This window comes from Magnolia sinica, chromosome 2, assembly GCF_029962835.1.
Source record: "Magnolia sinica isolate HGM2019 chromosome 2, MsV1, whole genome shotgun sequence".
In the NCBI taxonomy this organism is placed as follows: Eukaryota; Viridiplantae; Streptophyta; class Magnoliopsida; order Magnoliales; family Magnoliaceae; genus Magnolia; species Magnolia sinica.
This window is the reverse complement of record NC_080574.1, coordinates 61,798,592-61,811,142: the sequence shown is the minus strand read 5'-3', so window position 1 is coordinate 61,811,142 and position 12,551 is coordinate 61,798,592. Positions and strand designations below refer to the sequence as shown.

The 12,551-nt window shown below is 37.3% G+C and overlaps 1 long non-coding RNA gene across 1 annotated transcript; it reads left to right on the top strand.

The window, feature by feature from the left end:
• Positions 1–7,013: 7,013 nt before the first annotated feature.
• Positions 7,014–7,531, top strand: LOC131229015 (uncharacterized). Its single transcript, XR_009163134.1, has 3 exons — positions 7,014–7,098; positions 7,201–7,283; positions 7,432–7,531. It is a non-coding gene; the product is annotated as an uncharacterized LOC131229015 (long non-coding RNA).
• Positions 7,532–12,551: the final 5,020 nt, after the last annotated feature.

The following is a 12,551-nucleotide window of genomic DNA, read 5'->3' as shown; positions in this document are numbered from 1 at the left end:
TGTTTAAAATATTGTCATGACGCATAAACCAAACATGTCCAAGTACTATTCAAGCACAAGTAAAGTTAAGAGTTATTACAAACCCAACATAAATAACAGCTAGTCAGAACCAGAAGACAGAGGAGGAATAGATTGATCAAGTTGATGTAAACACTTGTTAATACGCTGAAGGTATTTGCGTGTATATTTGAATTGAGTCTCTTGGGATACATGTAAACCTTCCACCTTTTCCTCTAAGGTTCTCAACCGCTCATCAAAAGCAGATGGCTGATAATTAGGATTAACCTCAGAATTAGATTCTAATTCATCAAAAATATTATCCATAGTTACATCATCAGGATGTAGTGCTTCTTCCTCTCCAGCTTCTTCTGTAGATCCTCTAGCATCTCTATCAACTTGGCCAGGAGCCAACTTCAAATTCATCTTATTAATGTTGGAATTGTTGAAAGGAAGATGGGTAATAGGAGCTTCTCCAGTAGGCATGACCACAAGATAATGAATAGTAAGGGTAGTCATCAAATAAGCGAAAGGTATATTGCTATGGCCCGGATGGAGACGAAATTGAATTATCATATAGTAAATTAGAGATGAAAGACACACTTGAATACCAGAAACAACGGAGTGAAGAATGCGCACCATGAAAGAAGTTAATTTAGTCTTATTACCAGAGCTCATGTAAACATTTGAGATAAAGATACGATGAAGAATTCTGTATCTGGGTAACATATGATTGGATCGGAGTGCAATCCCAGAATTCCAATCCAAGTTCATGTTACATAAAACTCTGGTTAACATTCATTTTTCAGATTCATTTAATCTCTTAGACAATGTGGTAATTGGAATCCCTTTATCATTAATAGGAATATCCATTAAGTTATAAATCAAGTGATAATCTATTGAAAATGTACCTTCTCGAAACGAAATAATGAAGGTTAAATTTTCAATAGACACATCACTAATGCATGCAAACATGGCCTAGGTAATAGACCGATATGCGGGTCTGCCCCAATTCAATATGTTAGCCCATCTTACAGCCACGAAGAGGGGAGCAATATTGAAAGGATACAAGTGGTTGGAATTAATAGTCCGCTCAATAATGATGTTGCGGAGACGAATATCCCACACATATTCTGGGTCCTCTTCGGGTGGTCGAAGAGTATGCATTGAAATCAGTGTGGAACAGGAAGAAGAAGGACCACGAGTGGTTATCTTCTTATATCTACCTTCCATTGCAAGGAACACAAATAAAATACAAGAAGGATTTATGGATTTCACCCAAATCAGATTTTACCCAAATAATGCAAGGAAACTACTAGAAATCTTGAAATAAACTTTAGAATAAAGTAAATGGAAGTGTAAAGAACCAAAATCTGAAAAGAAAATGGAAAAGACGCACTAACTAAGTTGAAATCGAAGATGGGTTCGACTGGTCGTGAAAGGGGCTATCGGATAACATGAAGAAAGTGAAGAAAAAAATGGTTTTACTCATCTTAAAAGCACCCTACACATGCTACTCGACTGGTCGTGTACATACTCGACCAGTCGTGCCACGACTGGTCGAGTGTGTACTTGATAGGTCGTGTAAACCCAAAAATGTGCAATTTTTATTAATTTTTAAAATCTAATAAATTTGTAAAAATAATAATAATTTACTATAGGATACAAGAAGACACAATAATCTCAAATCATAAATATTCAATTTCAATTTAGCGAACATATTTCTATCAAGTGGCTTTGTGAAAATATCCGCAAGTTGATTTTCAGTTTGAACATAATCCAATCAAATAATTTTATCTTCCACTAATTCACAAATATAATGATATCTAATATCAATATGCTTAGTTCGTGACTGCTGGATGAGATTTTTAGAGATGTTGATAGTGCTAGAGTTATCACAATAAAGAACCATAGTATCTTGTACAAATCCATAGTCATTTAGCATCCTTTTCATCCACACAAGCTAAGTACATTCATTTTCAGCTACAATATATTTGGCCTCAGCTGTGGATACACTACCAAAAAAGGAGCAAAGGATACAGACCAGGTTAGTTTTTTGTTACGGATATAAACTATAGTTATGGTTACTACGGTTTTAATCGATGGCTAAGAAGTTAGCACAACATTAATAACTAACAGTGTTGTAGGGGCTCTATAGGGCCTAAAAAAATATGTGTTTTGTCTAAGCCGTTCATATATTTTGAAATATTACTTTAGAGTATGAAATAAAAAATCAGCTAGATGGAAGGCTCAAGCGGACCACACAGTAGGAAACATGGAGATTAAATCATATTTGCTTCCTATGGTGTGGTCTACTTGAGCCTTCAATCTACCTTAATTTTTAGGGTCATAGAATAAAATAATTAACTAAAATTAATGGTCAGAATGGATAAACCAAATACATCATGGTGGGCCCCACGGATCCCCTGTCAGGACCGTTCACGTCCGTCTCACAAAACGACACCCAAATTTGGGCGCGAGCTCAAAACAGAGCCACGCCCAAATAGGACCGTCCATTTATCTCTCTCTACCTCCGTTTCCTATTCCTCTCTCTCTCCGTTTCCCAAGCCTCTCTCTCCCTCCCGATCTCTGCTCATCTTTCTCATTCTCCTACCTTTCTCTCTAGTATCTCCTCCGTCTCTTCTATCTCTCTCCATTGCAGCAGCCGTGAAGATCCTACCCGAAGAAACACCCGCCATTCGGAACCCTTCTCATATTTTTGAGGCATAGGTTTGATATCTTCCTCTCTTTATGTCTCTTTTTCTGTCTTTCAGATTTGATGCATGTTAACTGTTTGATGAAATGACATGCTATCTATTTGATGAAATGGCTGGATGAAATGGCATGCTATTTGTTTAATGAAATGGCTAGATTTTATAACATGTTAATGATACAAAAATCTGATCAGCTATAATCCATCCAGACCAATATTTGTTTATGGGAGAAAAAACAAACGAAACACAAGGAAATATAATTTAAGTTTGTACTCGTAACAATGTTGGCTAATATCTGCATGAATGTTTGACAAAACAATTTCCTTTTCCAAGAACGTTCTTGTGTTAATCATGCTAGAGGTCCCGCGTTTCAACTCTCTATAAATGGGGCACAAATCGTTGTATGGTTGGATGAACCCATTGTATCATCCATCTAGTTGACCCTTGTTTGGAGGACCAACACATAAATTTACAATGACTGGGGAATTCTCCCCTGTTAACCTTTTTTGTTTTCAGCCATCTGTTTGATCAAATGGCCAAGTCGATCATGTCAGTTTGACTTTTGACTTGTGGTCATCCACAATAGGACCTACCAGAAGGATGTTTTGGATCATCCAAATATACAGCTATGCAGAGCTCACCAATCTATAGACCAATCGGAGGATGTCAAGGACTCCACTGGCACAAATGTTCTTAATTTGTAATACAATAAGGATGCAATAGCTGTTGGATGTCTTTTACTAGTACAAATTGAAAAGGTGCGAAATCATAGGGGTTGGGATTGGGTTGGTTTCATTTTTAGCATTTTAGTATGATATAAATTGGACTCATTTAAAAACTCAAACGGACCAAGTCTGGTTGAGTTTAATTGATTTTGAAAGGAATCATGTTGGACCCATGTAGTAATTTAGGTTGGACCTTTGGATCCAAACTCACCCTATTGATCTTAACTTTGGACTCAGACCAACTAATTGTTTGATCAGGTCCAATGATCCATCAGGTTGACCCGACCCATTTGCAACCCAAGTCTCATTATACAACACACTCATGTCTCCTTACTACAAGTAGTCCACAGTTTTTCTATCAGGCTGTATCCATGCATCATTAACTTCCACAACATCCTGGTGGTAGATGGTGTGAAAGCTGGCCTGTTGGACAATCCCAACTAATCAACTAACTCCTAGCTTTTCTAGTTCTTTCCTATCATCTCAAGTGCCACAAGAATCTCAAGGTGACCAGAGAAACTACCCTCCAACAAAGGTTCCTAGAGCAGATTCAGGTTCAGTATCCATTTCCAGCAATGATGGCAGGAAGGTTTCTCACGAGGACATTGAACTTGTAAGACAAGTTAATACATTTTCCCATGACTCATGTGCTGTTAAGTTTTTGGAAGATCATAAAAGACAATAAACTGGACGAATCTTTGCTCATCCTGCACAACTGTGATTGAGGTTTGTTCTTTAACTACTATTTTTCCTTTGTTTTATTTTTGATGGTTGTGAGGAATGTAGATTCTTTAAGCTTTCTGAATTGTTGGATTTGATGGTGTTGCTGAATGGTATTTGGTGGTTTTTGAATTACGGATTTATGAATTAGGATATTCTATTGTATTGATATTGATTTTTAAGTTTTGCAAAATTGGTAATATCAGTGATGGAAATTGGGTATTGGGTGTTGTTCAGTAGAAAGAGTACCTGAGAATTTCATGGGAAGGAATTAAATGTTTCTAAGTTACCAGATATCAGAGTAAGAACATATGCTTGGAGTTTTTCTCTTGTCCTGCAAATAGCCATGATGAGTTGAGGTTTGAACAACTATAGACTGTTCAATTTGATAACATTGATTACAGAATTCTGCAATTATCAAATTCACAGAGCCAATTGCTTTGTACTAGCTTTCTAGTTTGTGAAACGGCTAGCAGGAGTTATATTTTATTGTGGGACTCATTATCTATCTGTGTATTATATTGTTGGACATTTTCTTGTATGGGTCAATGACGGTTTTGTAATGGCTCGAAAGAGCGCCTGAAGATTGGGACCAGAAGCTATTAAATTTTTCTTCAATTTTCTGCAAGTTGGTATTTTGTACATATTCAATTCAACATGAATGAGCTGGCAGATCAGTTAATCTACACCTATTTATTTATTTCTTTTCTTCTTTCATTTTCAAATACATATAATCCGTGGTATGGCATTAATATAGTTAGTGATATATAGAGGAGGAATTTACATTTTTAGTAGACAAAATTCAATGCTTGAGTACTCTTAGCAAGGAAGTTCTTGCTTGAGTTTTAATTGTACATATAGCCAGTTACTTCAAACCAGTAAAAATGTACATTCCTTGCATTATGTGAGAACTGAAAGCAAACTAAATAAATGCCTATGAATATTGAAAAACATCTATCTATGATAAAATTTGTTCTTAAAATTCTGTTTGTATTTGTATATTTACTGGTAGCTCCAAAAAATTCTGATTCTGAGGCTGTGACTTAACGACAGTGACTTCTACATACACTGAGTTAATATGGGTTGCTTTAGTTTCTGATTTTGATTGTGCTGAGAGAAGATAGGAATAAGGATGGATTTTATTTTAATTGAATTCTTATATGCGACCGCCATGCATATGTGCCAACATGGCCTGCATTTTCAAGGTGTGAGCTACTCATCAGGTGGGCCCATATGTCAGAAGCCCCAGCATAAGAATTGGACAATTTAATCACCAGGTGAGATGGAACATGTGCTAAATATGGTGGATGGCGGTTGGACTTGCCCAACTTTTCTGCCAGGGCACCTGCATGGTAGGAGCCCACATGATAAGTGGCCTGTATCTTTGCACATGTACATGTGATCACGCATGTCGTCTTGACTCTTGATGCATATGGCACATTTCAATTTCTCTAATAAGGTATGTAGTTTTGTATAATTGCTTGCCATTGACTCTTGATGCACATGACCCATTTCAATTTCTTTAATAAGGTTTATGTAGTGTTGTATGATTGCTTACCAGAGCAAAGAGCGAAACAACTTTTCTAGTTATGTTGTGGGGCCCACTTCCTGTGATCCAGAGGTGTTCTATGATTGCTTGGCAGATGAAAGAGGGAGCCAATATTTTTCCTTGGTTGTGGGTGCCACCTTTATGTGATCCAGACCATTTATGAGGTATTTTATGATTGCTTGGCAGAGCAAGGAGCAAAACATTGTTCTTCTTTTTTTTTTTTTTTTTTTTGCTTTGTTGTGGGTCATACTGGTAAAAGAACATATAGTCAACAGTTAGACCCTTTCCACCAAGCTTTTAAGACTTAGACAAGTCCCATGCAACTTGTCCAAGTTGACTCAGATTCAGTCGGACCTGGTCCCATTCGTCACTACAATCAGAACTGAAAATAAGGGGTGATTCAGCACCAATTGTATGAGTTGTGACTTGACTCAGGGCCAAATGAGTCAGTATGAGTCTTAAAATCATGCTTTACATGTCAGGCAACACGGATTTGTCGTATGTATCTCTAGCAGTATGTTGGTTGGTTAGATTGATGGTATAGCTTGGTTATATATGCATATGACTTCATTTTTCTTTTTATGGAATTATTAAAGAAGAAATGGAAAGAATTAAGTACCTATATGTTGTTTGGTTTGGTTTTTGTAATTTTGAATAAATTTTGTACTCTATATTTAAACATACTAGACACCATTTGGTCGTCACAAGCCAAATGGAGCCTAAGCCCCTTTTTAACTCCACCAATGCAACTCCTTGCATTGCTGGTCCCAAGCCTGGGTAAAGGAGGAGGGAGAATGGGCATCAAGGTGAGTTGTGTAGTACTTTTCATTCATTTTCTGAGAGACTTTTTTAAATGCTTGAACAGTAAATTGAAAAAATGCACGTTTGTTGGCTGTTGCTGACCAGGGGGAACATTTGGATGCTGGAACAAAATTGCTAAGGTTGTTGCATAGGTTGCTGTACAATGATGCAAACGACCTTTGTAGGTTCGGGCATTTGCATAGCTCTTGTTAATGTCTCTACGAGCACAGGTAATGATATGTTTAGCCTAGAAGTTAACGTCAAAGATATTAGAGAAAATTCTATTTTTAGTGCTCGAGATTCAGACTAGAAATTTGCCCAAGGAATGGCAATGCTAGGTTCTCCTTCCACAATAACTGTCCTAGTAGAATCTTGGTTCTAAGTATAAATGTCAAGCTGATTTGAATGGGCTCAGAGAATGCAATTCTACGTTAGTCGTGAATTCCTCTTTCTTCTTGCATTGCTACGATTAATCTTTCATGGTAGATCTGTGACAGATTATTGCCATGTCTTTTTTGTGCTATAGGCTTGTGAGAAGTTTCTATCATTGAGGAAAGGTACAAAGTCGGATGTTGCTGCTGTCTTAGAAGAGGTATTGTCCTATTTTCAAATGAGAGGCCTTTTTCTAATCCTGACTCATAGAAAATTTGACATTTTGTTTTTGGTATTTCATTTGTCAGCTTAATTCCTTCAGATAGAAATATTAATTTAGTTATAGGCATATTTCAGTACCTCCACATTGCAAGGTCTTCATTCGAGCAGGCTCGCTTCAATCTGGTATTTACAACTTTATGCACGCAGACTATTCTATCCATGTTCAACACTAATACTTCCAGCAGAGATGCATTGATATGAGATCCTGGATACAGATGTCTAATGATAGCCAGTGGCCGGTGCCATTAATTGTCATATTCTCATTTTCCAGGTCACAGTTCTTTCTAATGTCGAGGCCAAGAAGAGGTTTGAGTTTTTGGAAGCTGTTAGTGGGGCAATGGATGCTCACCTTCGATATTTCAAACAAGTATGCATACGATTTCCTTGTTCACTGTCCTATTGAATATAGTTTGTTGCTCTTCTTTGGTGCTTCTTTAAAAGCTTTTAACCCAATTTTCTTGCAGGGATATGAGCTAGTACATCAGATGGAGCCATATGTCCACCAGGTCTGTTTTTGTTTATGATTTGCCATAGAAAATGTGTAGGGTGCTTAATTTAGCGACATGAGTTAGTGCATAGACTAGATGTGATCTACATTCTTCTAGTCAGTTGAAGACTTTGTGGCATAGGTAAAGGGTTTATTCTTTAGGAATTCGTAGGGACAATTGGGGCATGGATATGGGCTCTAGAAGGATAGTTTCGGCTCCTTCCTATAGGTACCTTCCTGGGCTAGAGGTGCGATCACCCTTACGAGTAGTCTATGGTCATTTGAGGTCATTTGAAAATGATTGGTTTTTGTTGGACTGCAAGATAGTCGTTTCTGGTTGATCATTCCCAACACAGGGATGTCATGATAAATATTCGGCTGAAGAAATCATAGATCACCTCTTCATCCATGCCTGCTTGTCCTTTGTCTGGCATCCGAAGAGTGTAGTTTATCTTCGTATCCACTTCCCCTGACGTGGGCTCTCTGTTGTGCTTCTTCCTTGATCTCTGTGATGATTAGTCAATATCAACTTCCATTTCAGTCTCATGGAGGCATGGTCTTGTGGTCCTTTCTCTGAGAGGTCATATTTTTTTATATGCTAAACTTTGTGTGATTGATGGAACTTAAGTGCTTGTTATGATTGATATTGTCATGTACTGAAATAATGTGCATTCTTGAATGATGGAACTTAAGTGCCTGTTATCTAATGCAATCCAATGTCGGTGTTGTCTGTGATGGAGAATCTGATCATTCAGATTCACGATAGCAAAGAAAGGTATGCTTGGTGCACACTTGTGAGCCGTGCATTTTTCATAATATGCGAGTTCATCATTTTTTACTTATTTTTTAGTTATATTATTCCCTTTTTCAACTTTGTAATTACCATTCTATATAAGTCCTTGTGTGTACTGTCTTGCCATAGCATTCCTTGTGCTCAATGGTTGAGCAAGGTTCAACTGCTTAAGTTAAAGCTTTATTCATCTTCACATAGAAATGTTTATTAAATTCGACCGTACCTTAGGTCTCAACATTATTCACCACCATCACCATCGTAATATTATTATTATTGTTTCCTTCTTTTAGGCATTTCTTGAACTTTTAGTCAAGTGGAAGATGTCATTACTGTTGAAGAACCAGTATTTAATTACGTAAGGGAATATTTATTGGATGATCAGGATAAGATGTCTCATGAGATGTCTGTGGGAACTGATCCTCTGGAGAAAGCATTAATCATTCCTTTAGAAAGGGTCGGTCATGGTCATTCCAATGTAACTTTTCTTGTATTGGAGGTCTGCTTCTTCTTTGCTTATGGTCATCTCCATGCACTGCTGAATCTTCTTGGTGATTTCACTATCTTTACCATAAACATTGACCTAGGTTTTTGAGAAGTGCAGAGGTCCAGATCCATCATGTGCCCAAAACCCTTTTAAGGTGCGCATTGAACCTCTGTTATGATTGCCTGTAAGGATTGCCATAATGGTATTGCCATTTCACTATTTTTTGTATGCTGTTGGTAAGTAATGAAGATGTTATTTCCACAGGTCCTTCGGTTATTGAATGAACACAGTGGAGAAGAGCGGATTTTGCACTTGTATGATGAATGGTAAGCCCATTGGACATTCTGGCCATGGAACCTTCTAAATGTTTCTACCTTCTTATTGATTTGAAATGGATGGTTTTTGTTTCTTAGTTTCATGATCCATCCAACCAGATTCACTCCCACTTTGTGCTTTGGACTCCCGCTTCCACTCCCTTGCTCTTTGTAGTTGCCCGTGTTTTCTTTTTCTTTTTTTTTTTGAAACAAATGCTTCCCCACCCTCACACCCAAGTTTGCTGCTACTTCACCTCATTCTTTGGGCAACCATATTCTGTTTTGAGCATCCTGACAGTTTCTTTACGTATTTTAGGTTTTAAAATCTCATTGGACCTGGTGATACTTTAAATGTGATTGGAGAATTTGATGACCAGGAAAAATGCATTGTGTATCGTGATGACAATCTTGTCATCATTCATCCAGACATACCTGTGTCTGGAACACGGGTAATTGTTGCCTATAGCTGCTTTAAGTTTCTGGTTCATGTTTCAACTTTTGATCTGTGGTAAAATGAATGCTGGTTTTGGCAATGCCATTTGGAAACTAATTTTCAGACAGGATCATTGTCATCATTCTTGTCATGATGGAATTAAAGAATGAATCACTTTTAGGCTGCTGCTAGTTTCACATGCCCAAGACGCACCGTCCTTGATGAGAGGCTTAAGTGTAGTAGCATTCAACTGCAGCATTAATTGGTACCTTGCTTCATAAAAAATTTCAGGTTTTATGTTCAAAAATTGCCTTTTCAAGTTACTTTTTAGCAGTTCACATCGAACCAGGTAATGTAGTCCAAGAATATTAGCCAATTTTTTTCCCTTTATGAAAATCAGCTCCATGTTTGGTCGCTTGCTCTCTCTTCTTTCTCTTGTCCTCGATGACAATATGTGGAAGTACAGGCAGGTGTATTTATCATTTTACTTTTTACAGGCTCATGCTTTTCCAGCCTGGGGTGGTATGTTTGTCTTATCTATTGGTTTGGCTACACAGTTACATCTTATTCTGTTAATTGGATTTTATTGGGGATCAGAGAATGCATTTCAATCAGATGTGGTTCATTTTTTGTCATGTCTCTTATTTTCTGAGAAACAGGATCTGCATAAATGGTCCCAAATGTCACTAACTTCACAAACCATGGTTAAAAAAAAGGATCTCATCCAATGTGTATCTTTGCTATCTAGATATCTCTCATGTGACCAGAGCTGAGGCTGTGTGTGTCACTTTGTGCAGGGGCCATACTATTGTGGTGCTAGAGCTGATAAGGCATTTGGATGATCCTGCATTTCAGATTGGAATAGATAGTGGGTTGACTGGGTGTGTGTATCAGTTCTTTCCTTATCTCTCAAGTTGCTGCATAAAAAAAATTACTGTTCTAATTCCATTGTAGACAAACTTGCGTTCGATGTTTGAAACTTTATTGTTTAATGTAAGTTGCATTTATTGTTAGTGAATAGAGCTTAATAATGCAACTTTAACTTAAATATATTGTATAATGCATTAAAGTGTGTTAGAAGAAATGTAGGATGGTTCTCATTTTGAAATCATATCTTGTGTTATGCAGCTTGGTATGCTCTCATTCCTGGGTTGAAGTTCTGACTCCATACTCATTGGAAGATGCTCGGGGCCTTTTAAAAGCTGCTATTAGAGATCTTAATCCTGTTTTTCTTGAAAATGAGTTGCTGTAAGTAGCTTTTCAAACGTGGAACTATTTTTGTCATGTGAAACTTGAAGCATTTATCTGATTAACATTGATTTTGGGATGCTCCAGATATGGAGTCTTTCCTTGTTTCAGCGGAAGTTCTTGATTCTAGTTTTTGCCTTCCAATTGGAAAAGCTAAGGTATGATTTTTTGGAGTGCATCACACGTTATCTGTAAATTTAATGTTTTTCTTCAAGTTCCTCATCTCATGCCCTCCATTAATAGATAGAACGAGAAGGAAAAGATGTGAACATTACAGCTTTCTTAAAGATGGTGGGTTAGTGCGTGTGCTCTTTCTTTTAAGTTGTGGTGCCAATGACTAGTATGTGATCAATAGGTTTATTCACAAGTTGCTTGTGTATGTTGCACTCTTTTTGGAATTTGGTTGGTGCTTATCCTCGTTGAACTATAATAAGCTTTAGGTAGGGCAAAACCAAGTTCTTTAAGGGTTGCAGGCCCAGCCTGACACTTAAGAGCAAAGGCCCGACCCAAGCTTGGCATGGGCATAGCACAAGCTGGCCAAAGCATTTTCTCTTTAGATCTAGGAGCTAGATGATGAAATCTTAATGATGAATTGGAGTTAGAATGTGCTTGATGTCACCATGTCGGAGTGAGGTTGTAGTGGTTATTCTCAAAGTTGTGTTTTGGCGAACCTGCTAGCAATTCTGGATGGTTTTGGGTCTGATCCTATAACTTGCTCTGTTTGATCATCATCTTCTGCTCCTATTATACTTACAACTAGCGATATGTTGTATTATGAAATTTGTCTATTTAGAAATGTGAATGTAGGATGCATTGTATGATTTGATTGTTATTTGTAATATGAATGCATCGTTTTTTTTTTTGATTGCATTTTATGTACTATTCCTAGTAGCATTAATTGTATTAGCTTAGATGAGTGGATCAATCACGGTAGGTTTTTGCAATTGTAACAGATGCCATTGGTATAATTTTTTTAAAATTTTAAAGTAGCTACGGATATTAGCCATAGCTCTTGTTCCCAAAACCGTAGCTATTTCTAACGTCAGCATATTGATACAGATTCCTTATACTTTTAGCTATAGATGTTATCCGTAGTTATATCTGTAGCTATTGATATCTATTGCTACGGTTTTAATCCGTAGCCATAACTTTTTGACCTTTGCCTACACAACCAATTGCTACGGTCGTGCTATGGACTATAACCGTAGCAATAAGCCTTTAGCTACGGTTTTGATCTGTAGCTTTTGCCCCTTTTTCTAGTAGTGATAACGAAACGGAACTTTATTTCTTGCTATGCCATGAAACTAAATAGTTCTCGACATAAAACATCCGCTGTTGGTAGACTTTTGATCATTTATATTCCCAGCCCAGTCAGCATCCGTATAACCAGCTAACTGAACATTAGTATCATATGGATACTAAAGGCTAAGATTGGCTGAACTTCCGACATATCTCATAATTCGCTTGACAGCAATCAGGTGAGATTCTCTAGGATCTGATTGATATCTAGCAAAGATACTTATGCTAAATGCTATATTGGGTCAGCTCACAGTTAAATATAATAAGCTACCAATTATATTGCGATACAACCTAACATCTACACTTTTACCTGTTGCATCCTTAGAGAGCTTA